We start from the raw sequence: 9466 nt of genomic DNA, 5'->3' as shown, positions 1-9466 counted from the left end.
TTCCTACTTTAGCAATGCAATCCCCTTTCATCAATGTGACATCCTTTTTTAGGGTTATTTCTAGACGTCGTCAGTTGTCATAGGACTGATCAACTTCGGCCTCTTGGGGATCAGTGGTTGGAGCATAGATTTGTTGTAATGTGACGTTGAATGGTTTGCCTTGGATTCAGACAGATATCATTCTGCCATTTTTGAGATTATATCCGAGTCCTGCTTTTTCTCACCCTCTTATTGACTATGAGGGCTACTCCATTTCTTCTAAGTGATGTATGTAACTTGAATTAAATCTACTCATTTCTGATTCTGGGAGGAAGACAGAGTAAGTCAAAAGATTTTGGCTCTCCAAATTTTACACACACACACACACACACACACATACCCTACACAGATGGAACATTGCCTCAGAGATTTTAGAGGAACAGAAATAAACACGTCAGTGTAGTAAAGCAGTTGTCTTCCTACGACAACCTGAGAGGACTCCAGGAAAAAATTGACTTCTGGGGTGGAGGTTTGGCCCAAGTACAAATACCTCCAGATTGACTCTTTGGAATGAACAAACAATAAGCCCTGGAGCTCCTTGGGTTTGGAAGCAGCCCCAGCCTCAGCCTCAGCCTCAGCCTCAGGAACTTTCACCACTAAGAAAGGGTGAGGGCTGGGAGGCTGAGCAGGACAACATTGAAGGACCTTGTGCTGCCCAGGAAGGTCGAGCACGTGTTAATCAGATGTGGCAATCTGCTGGCTGCGGACACTTGCAGGAGAACAGAATCTGGCTTTGGTTCCAGGGTGGACGGGACAATTGAAGTCTGCAGCCGCTGGAGGGATGGCAGGGAGCAAGAGCATTTGTAGAATTGGGTAAGGGGACACTGAGAAATAATAAAAACAAAATTTTAAAAAACGAAGAAAGAGAAGAGAATGTGAAGTAGTTGATCTGTACAAACAAATGGAGATCGAGGAGAAACAATATAAGAATAGTTGGATTACTTGAAAGTTGCGATTTTAAAAAAAAGAATCTTGATACAATAATACAAGAAATTAAGAAATACAAGAAATTGCTTTGAAGTTCTAGAAAAAGTAAAGCAAAAATAGACTCCCCTCCCCCAATCACCACCTGAAAGGAGAAAAACTTACAGGAATATCATAGCCAAGTTTCAAAGCTCCCAAGTAAAGGAGAAAATCTTTCAGGCAACAAGACACACCCAAAATAAATATTGCGGAACTACAATCAAAATTAAACAATACCTTGCAGCTTCTACATTAAAGGATCATAAGTCTGAGAACACTATATTTTGTAGAGCAAAATAGCTGGTTTATGGCCAGGGTAAATTGCCCTGCAAATTTAAGTATTATTCTGAATGAAGGGGGAAAAAAGACATTGAATAGATTGAAAGATTGTCAGGTATTTATGACAAAAAGAGCAGAATTTAATGGAAAGTTCGATATATAAGATTCAGGAGGCATATAAACACTAAAGACCTATTTATTATAAGGGACTCGATAAAGTCAAACTGTTTACTTCTTTTTAAAAAAATGTAATATTTTATTTTCCCCAATTACATGTAAAAACAAGTTTAACATCCTTTTTTTTTCTTCAAATTTTGAGTTCCAAATTCTCTCCTCTCTATTGAGAAGACAAGCAATTTAGCATAAGTTCTACATGTGCAGTCATGCAAAACACGTTATGTTAGTCATTCTGTGAAAGAAAACACAAATGAAAAAGAAGAGTAAAGGAAAAGTGTCTGATCTACTTTCCAGCTCTACCAGTTCTTTCTCTGTAGATGTACTATTGTACTTTTATCATAAGCCCAACAGAATTGTCTCGGATCATTGTATTGCTGAGAATAGGCAAATTGTTTATAGATGGGTGGGTAGATTAAGGAATCAGAGGGCAAGATAGCCTATAGAAGTAAAGTAGAAGAATAATGAGGCTTAGAATAAATAAGGAGAGAAAGATAGTGAGGAAAAACAGGATGCAGGGAAATAAGTAAAAACTTTGACTATGACCACTTACACATAGTATGAGTACTCCTGAATGAATTTACTCATAAAATGGAAGTAGATAGCAGAATGAATTAAATGAATTAAAATTTGAATTCAACAACATGTCACTTTCAGGAAACAAAAAAAATGAGAGATACACACAGTTAAAGGGCTAGAGTAGAATTTATTATGTAAAAAAGCAGGGTAGTAATCACTACTTCATACTATATGTCACCAGTATTATTCAATATTGTTTAGGACTCATTTCTCAAATATATAAAGAACTTTGTCAAATTTATAAGAAGATGAATCATACCCCAAATGATAAATAATATGAACAGTTTTTGATGAAGAAATTAAAACTATAAATATATGAAAAAATGCTCTAAATCATTATTGACTAGAAAACTGCAAATTAAAACAACTTTGAGATATCTTACACCTTTCAAATTGGTTAAAATGATGGGATTACAGTAATAGGAAATGGCTAAAAAAACCTGTGTGCATGATTGTCATGGAACACTACTATGATAAGAGAAATGATGAGTTGGTTGGTTTAGAGAAACATGGAAAGACTTAGACTTATGAACATGCTATCCATTTCCAGATAAAGAACGGACAAATAGAAATATGTGTAGTATGTTATATGTATGTTTATAGATCTGCATGTATATTTATATGTGTATATGTATGTTTATATGTGTATATGCATGTTTATAGATCTGCATGTATATTTATACGTGTATATGCATGTTTATAGATCTGCATGTATATTTATATGTGTATATGTATGCATACACACATATATATTTGTAGTTAATTGTAGCCTTTTCGAGAGTGGGGGGTGGGGAATAAAAAGTACATATCAGAGAACAAAACAAAACTTGGAAGGAAGCACAGAAAAGCTGGGTAGCTTTGAAAATAATGTATAATATTGATTATATAGATTTTCTTGAAATGGAAATTTATTGTTTTATATTGAATCTTTTCTTTTTTTAATAATGGCTTTTTATTTTCAAATATATGCAAAGATTATGTTCAACATTCACTTTAAAATTTTCTACAATTTTTGATTTTAAAGCTTTTTATTTTCAAAACATATGCATGGATAATTTGACAACACTGACCTTGCATAGCCTTGTGTTTCCTCCTTACCCTCACTCCTTCCCCTAGATGGCAAGCAATCCAATATATGTTAAACATGTTAAAATATATGTTAGATCTAATATGTGTAAACATTTATACAATTCTCTTGCTGCACAAGAAAAATCAGATTAAAAAAAGAAAATAAATAAGTAAACAAGATGCAAGCGAACAACAACAAAAAGTGACAGTTATGTTGTGAACCACACTCAGTTCCCACAGTCCTCTCTCTGAGTGTAGATGGCTCTCTTCTTCACAAGATCATTGGAACTACCATTAATCATCTTATTGTTGGAAAGAGTAACTATTCTGATCCTCTTATAATATTGGTTCAACATTCACTTTATTTTTTTCTAGGTAATTAATCATTTATTATTGCTAGTAAATAATTAAAAACAGAGGTCAGTGACATTTTTGACCCTTCATGGAACTCATGCAATACCAATAAGCCCTTGGTAGAGTGGATGTTTCTGAGGGTGGCAATCAAATCTTAATGATAACTTTTTTTGACAGAACACATGCATGGGTAATTTTTTACAACATAATCCCTTGTACTCACTTCTGTTGTGACTTTTCCCTTCCCTCCCTCCACCCCCTCCCCTAGATGGCAGGCAGTCTTATACATGTTAAATATGTTATAGTATATCCTAGATACAATCTATATCAACATTCACTTTTTAAAATTTTCTTTTCCCTGAGGCAACTGGGGTTAAGTGACTTGCCCGGGATCACACAGCTAGGACTTGTGTCAGATCAAATTTGAACTCAGGTCCTCCTGACTTCAGGGCTGGCTCTCTATCCACTGTGCCAACTAGCCTGCCCCTTTCAACATTTACTTTTGCAAAAGCTTGTAGTCCAAATTTTTTCTTCCTCCCTTCCCCAGACAGCAAGTAATCCAATATATGTTAAAAACATATGCGTTTCTTCTATACATATTTCCACAATTATGCTGCATAAGAAAAATGAGATCAAAAAAGGAAAAAAAAATTAGAAAGACAACAAAAAGCAAGCAAGCAACAACGAAAAAGTGAAAATACTATGTTGTGATCTATATTCAGTCCCCACAGTCCTATCTCTAGATGCAAATGGCTGTCTCCATCACAAGTACACTGGAATTGGCCTGAATCACCTCATTGTTGAAGAGAGCCATGTCCATCACAGTTGATCATCACATAATCTTGTTTTTGCTCTATACAATGTTCTCTTGGCTCTACTCACTTTACTCAGCATCAGCTCCTGTAGGTCTCTCCCGGCCTCCCTGAAATCATGCTGCTGCTTGTTTGTTATAGAACATTAATAGTTCGTAACATTCGATATTGGATCTTTTCTTATGTTCTGCTGTGTACAAAGAAAGATTTGTTTTTCTTTTCTTATTTTGTATTTAACCAATACATTTTTTAATCTACCCTTTCCTGTCCATTTCAGTTCACTGATCCCCTATCTATTGGTGTGTAAACTTTCCATTTCTTGTTTAACCACATCCAACTTTTAATTTTTTTTCCATTCCCCATGGGTTTTATTAGTTTTTGTAAGTAGTATTTTGCTTTTTCCAATTATTTGTAAAGATAGTTTTCAACATTCATTTTAAAATAGTATTTTATCTTTCCAAATACATGCAAAAATAGTTTTTACCATTCACCTTTGCAAAACCCTGTCTTCCAAATTTTTCTTCCTCTCTTCTCCCCAAGACTGCAAGTAATCTGATAGATGGGTTACATGTGTGTAATTCTTCCAAACATATTTCCATTGGGGCAGCTAGGGGGCGCAGTGGATAGAGCACCAGCCTTGAATTCAGGAGGACCCGGGTTCAAATCTGATCTCAGACACTTGACACTTTCTAGCTGTGTGACCCTGGGCAAGTCACTTAACCCCAGCCTCCCGGGGGAAAAATAAACAAACATATTTTCATATTTGTCATATTGTGCAAGAAAAGTCAGATCAAAGGGGGAAAACATGAGAAAGAAAAAAGAGCATGCCAGCAACAACCAAAAGAAGGCGAAAATGCTCTATCTCCATCCGCATTCAGTCTCTGCAGTTCTCTGGGTAGGGATGACACCTTAAGATATTTAACTGCGTAACCCTACGTAACTCCTGCTCTCACTGAGCAAACCGGTCCCTGCACCACCGAAGAGCCAGGATCCCACCTTGGGCAGGGGTAAGGAGGCAGCGCCTTCCAGGGACACAGAGATTTTTTACCAACCCTGCTGGGGAGCTGAGTGGGAAGTGTGCGCCCCTGGCTTCCCACGGAAGCCGAGTCCCTCACAAGCAAGCTGGTGGCCGGGGGGCCTAAAAACAGGAGCTTGGGGAGGACTTCAGAACTTGTTGTTCAGGCTTTTCATTTGTGCCCTGCTCTAGTGGCTCCTTCCCGCCCTTTCTTGGCCGAGAGTGGAGTGCTTTGCATTTCTTCTCCATTTCCCCTTTGGGAACTGGTCAAAAACCCTCCGTGATCATCACCAAAAAATGGAGGCGACAGCCAAGGGACGCAGGGACGGAGTTCCCGCCCGGGAGGTCGAACTCCTCCTCAGGCCCTTAAAGGACTAGCTGGGCGACTCCCAGCCTCAATTTCCTCATCAGGAAAAGTGAGGCTACAATAGCCCCTGCCGGACTTTGGGGGAGGTCGGGGGAGATCGGATTTGCAAAGTCCTTGGCAAGCCTTAAACCATAAAGACGAGCTACGACAGCGCCCTTGACGTTCGCCTGCGAGCATCTCACTTCCTTTTGGAGGCAGCTCCGGTGCCGCTCGTCGCGCTGTCCGCCCCAAACAAGCCCGGATTGAATGACCTGTGGCCTCCGCGCACCCTTCGGGGACGTTGTTGGTTCCTGGAGGACACGGACTGTTTGCTTGTGTTTTGGGATTCCCGGGGCCCCAGAACTGAAGGGGATCCCTTTCATCTGCTAGAGTCTCATCACCCCCTCCCCCACCCCCGCCCCAAGGCGCCGGGCGAACGCCTGGTGCTCGCGGCCAATAGACGCAAAGCAAGCCAAAGTTGGTGCGCGGGCGCCCCGGCGGACCTCGGGCTCGGGTCAGCATCCGGGTCCCAAGCGCCCTCCGAGCTCCTCTCCCCCCCCAGAACCCCTTTCACTTGGCACACTTTCTTCTCCCTCCATTAAACAGCAAGACAAAACAACGAACCGGCGAACAAATGAGCGTAGTCATTGCCTTTCCGCTGAGCGAGCAGATGGGCGCGGGGTGGGGCGAAACCACAACAAAACCCCCATTCCACACCCACCCCCTGGTGGCAGCAGACTTAACTGCAGCTTTTTTTTTTTTTTTTTTTTAAATAGTTTTTATTTACCAGATAAATGCATGGGTAATTTCACAACACTGACAATTGTCAAACCTTTTGTTCCAATTTTTCCCCTCCCCCCAGATGGCAGGTGGACCGATACATGTTCAATATGTTAGAGTGTAAATTAAATACAATATATGCATACATGACCAAACAGTTGTTTTGCTGAACAAAAATAATTGGACTTTGATGGCTAGAAACTGGAAGATGAATGGATGTCCATCAGTTGGAGATTGACTGAATAAATTGTGGTATATGAAGGTTATGGAATATTATTGCTCTGTAAGAAATGACCAGCAGGAGGAATACAGAGAGGCCTGGAGAGACTTACATCAACTGATGCAGAGTGAAATGAGCAGGACCAGGAGATCACTGTACACTTCAACAACAATACTGTACAAGGATGTATGCGGATGGAAGTGGATATCTTATTTTTTTATTTTTTAAAATGTTTTTTATTTTATAATTATAAAATTTTTGACAGTACATATGTATGAATAATTTTTTTACAACATTATCCCTTGTATTCATTTTTCCAAATTTTCCCCTCCCTCCCCCAGATGGCAGGTAATCCCATACATGTTACATGTGTTACAGTATAACCTAGATACAATATATGTGTGTAAATCCAATTTTCTTGTTCCACGTTGAGTATTAGCTTCCAAAGGTGTAAGTAACCTGGGTAGATAGACAGTAGTGCTAACAACTTACATTCGCTTCCCAGTGTTCCTTCTCTGGGTGTAGTTATTTCTGTCCATCATTGATCAACTGGAAGTGAGTTGGATCTTCTTTATATAGGAAGTGGATATCTTCAACATAGAGAAGAGGGAGGGAGGGGAAAATTTGGAAAAATGAATACAAGGGATAATGTTCTAAAAAAATTACTCATGTATATATATTGTCAAAAATTATAAGTATAAAATTAATTAAAAAAAGAAATGCCCATGTTAAAGAAAAGAAAAAAAAAAAAGAATTGGATTTTGAAATAGTGTACAATAGTGTAACCTGTGAAGGAAATCCAAAATGTAGGCAGACAAAAATAGAGGGATTGGGAATTCTATGTAGTGGTTCAAAGTCATATCCCTTTCGCTGGGTGTAGCTGGTTCAGTTCTTACTGCTCTATTGGAACTGAATTAGATCTTCCCTTTGTCGGATATCCACTTCCATCAGAATACATCCTCATACAGTATTGTTGCTGAAGTGTTCAGTGATCTCCTGGTTCTGCTCATTTCACTCAGCATCAGTTGATTTAAGTCTCTCCAGGCCTCTCTGTATTCCTCCTGCTGGTCATTTCTTACAGAGCATAACATTCATATGCCATAATTTACCCAACCATTCTCCAATGGATGGACATCCATTCATCTTCCAGTTTCTAGCTACAACAAAAAGAGCTGCCACAAACATTTTGGCACATACAGGTCCCTTTCCCCTCTTTAGTATTTCTTTGGGATATAAGCCCAGTAGTAGCGCTGCTGGGTCAAAGGGCATGCACAGTTTGATAACTTTTGGGGCATAATTCCAGATTGCTCTCCAGAATGGTTGGATGTATTCACAGTTCCACCAGCAATTAACTGCAGCTTTAAAGGGGACTGGACCTACAAAGCAAATAAAAAAAAGTGAAGCTCTTGTAGCAACTCTGCCCATTCCACCCCCCACTGCTCTCCCTCTCACTCCCTCCAGGCTCACCCATTCCCTCTCCCTACTCCTTTCCCACCTCCAGTATACAAATGAGAGAGCTTGGCTTTCCTCTTCCTCTTCCCCTTTTCCCCAAAGCCAAACAAATCAACATCCAATCCATCCTGGAACAGTAAGAGTTGCTAGCATGTATACAGTGGCGCCCCTAAACTCCAGTATAAAGGGGGCCCAAAAAATCCAGATGGAAGGATAACTGCCAGAAGCATAGTGATTTAATTAAATAACTTAAAACTTTTAATGTGCTATTATTTATATATTATTGAGTTTTATTTATTTTGTTAAGTATTGCCCAATTACATTTTAATCTGGTTTGGGCCACTAGGGACTTCCTCCCTGCAGCATGTTTTGCATTTCAGGTCTCCAGTATAGAACTGACAAAGTGCTTCATATCCATTTTCTTGACTACCTTCCCCCCCCCCCCTCCCTCCACTCCTCTCCTTAGGGGGTAATTGGGGTTAGGATTTGCCCAGGGTCACACAGCTGGGAAGTGTTTAGCATTTGAGGTCAAATTTGAACTCAGGTCCTCGGGACTCTAGGGCCGGTGCTCTATCCACTACAACGCCATCTAGCGGGCCCCTCCATATCCATTTTCACAGGAGTCTTGCCCTAGGAGATAGATACCGATTTTGCTGCTGAACAGTGGTGATGAAATGATAAAAGTTGGCTGACTGGATCCCCTCCAAATTTGTTATGTAACCTCAACTGGAGGCTCACTGCTGCTAAGCAATATTTTTATGCCTCCCAAATTAACTATTTCATTCTCTGCTGTTAAACGTCCAAACTTTTGCATCCCTTCTCAAACCACCCATGGCTTCTCTTTTTCCCACCTTCTCATCTAAGAATCTTGACTCATATTGTTCTGAAAAAAATTGAAGCCATTTAACAACAGTTCCTTCCTCTTTTATATCACCCAGATGCCTTCATCCATCTTACAAAAAGAAATGATCTTTCTTTTGTATTAGTTTTTTTTATTTTCAAAACATATACAAGGATAAATTTTCAACATTGACCCTTGAAAAACCTTGTGTTTCAATTTCTCCCCCTCCTCCATCCCCTCCCTTAGATGACAAGTAATCCAATATATGTTAAAAATGGTAAAAAAATGTGTTAAATCCAATATGTGCATACATATTTATACAATTATCTTGCTACACCAAACCATTCTCCAATTGATAAATGGTCAAGGGATATGAACGGACAGTTCTCAGATGATGAAATTGAAACTATTTCCACTCATATGAAAGAGTCTTCCAAATCACTACTGATCAGAGAAATGCAAATTAAGACAACTCTGAGATACCACTACACACCTGTCAGATTGTCTAAGATGACAGGAACAAATAATGATGAATGTTGGAGGG

Source organism: Sminthopsis crassicaudata, chromosome X, assembly GCF_048593235.1.
Source record: "Sminthopsis crassicaudata isolate SCR6 chromosome X, ASM4859323v1, whole genome shotgun sequence".
Taxonomy (NCBI): Eukaryota; Metazoa; Chordata; class Mammalia; order Dasyuromorphia; family Dasyuridae; genus Sminthopsis; species Sminthopsis crassicaudata.
The sequence above is the reverse complement of the archived record's forward strand: the minus strand, read 5'-3'. Positions refer to the sequence as shown.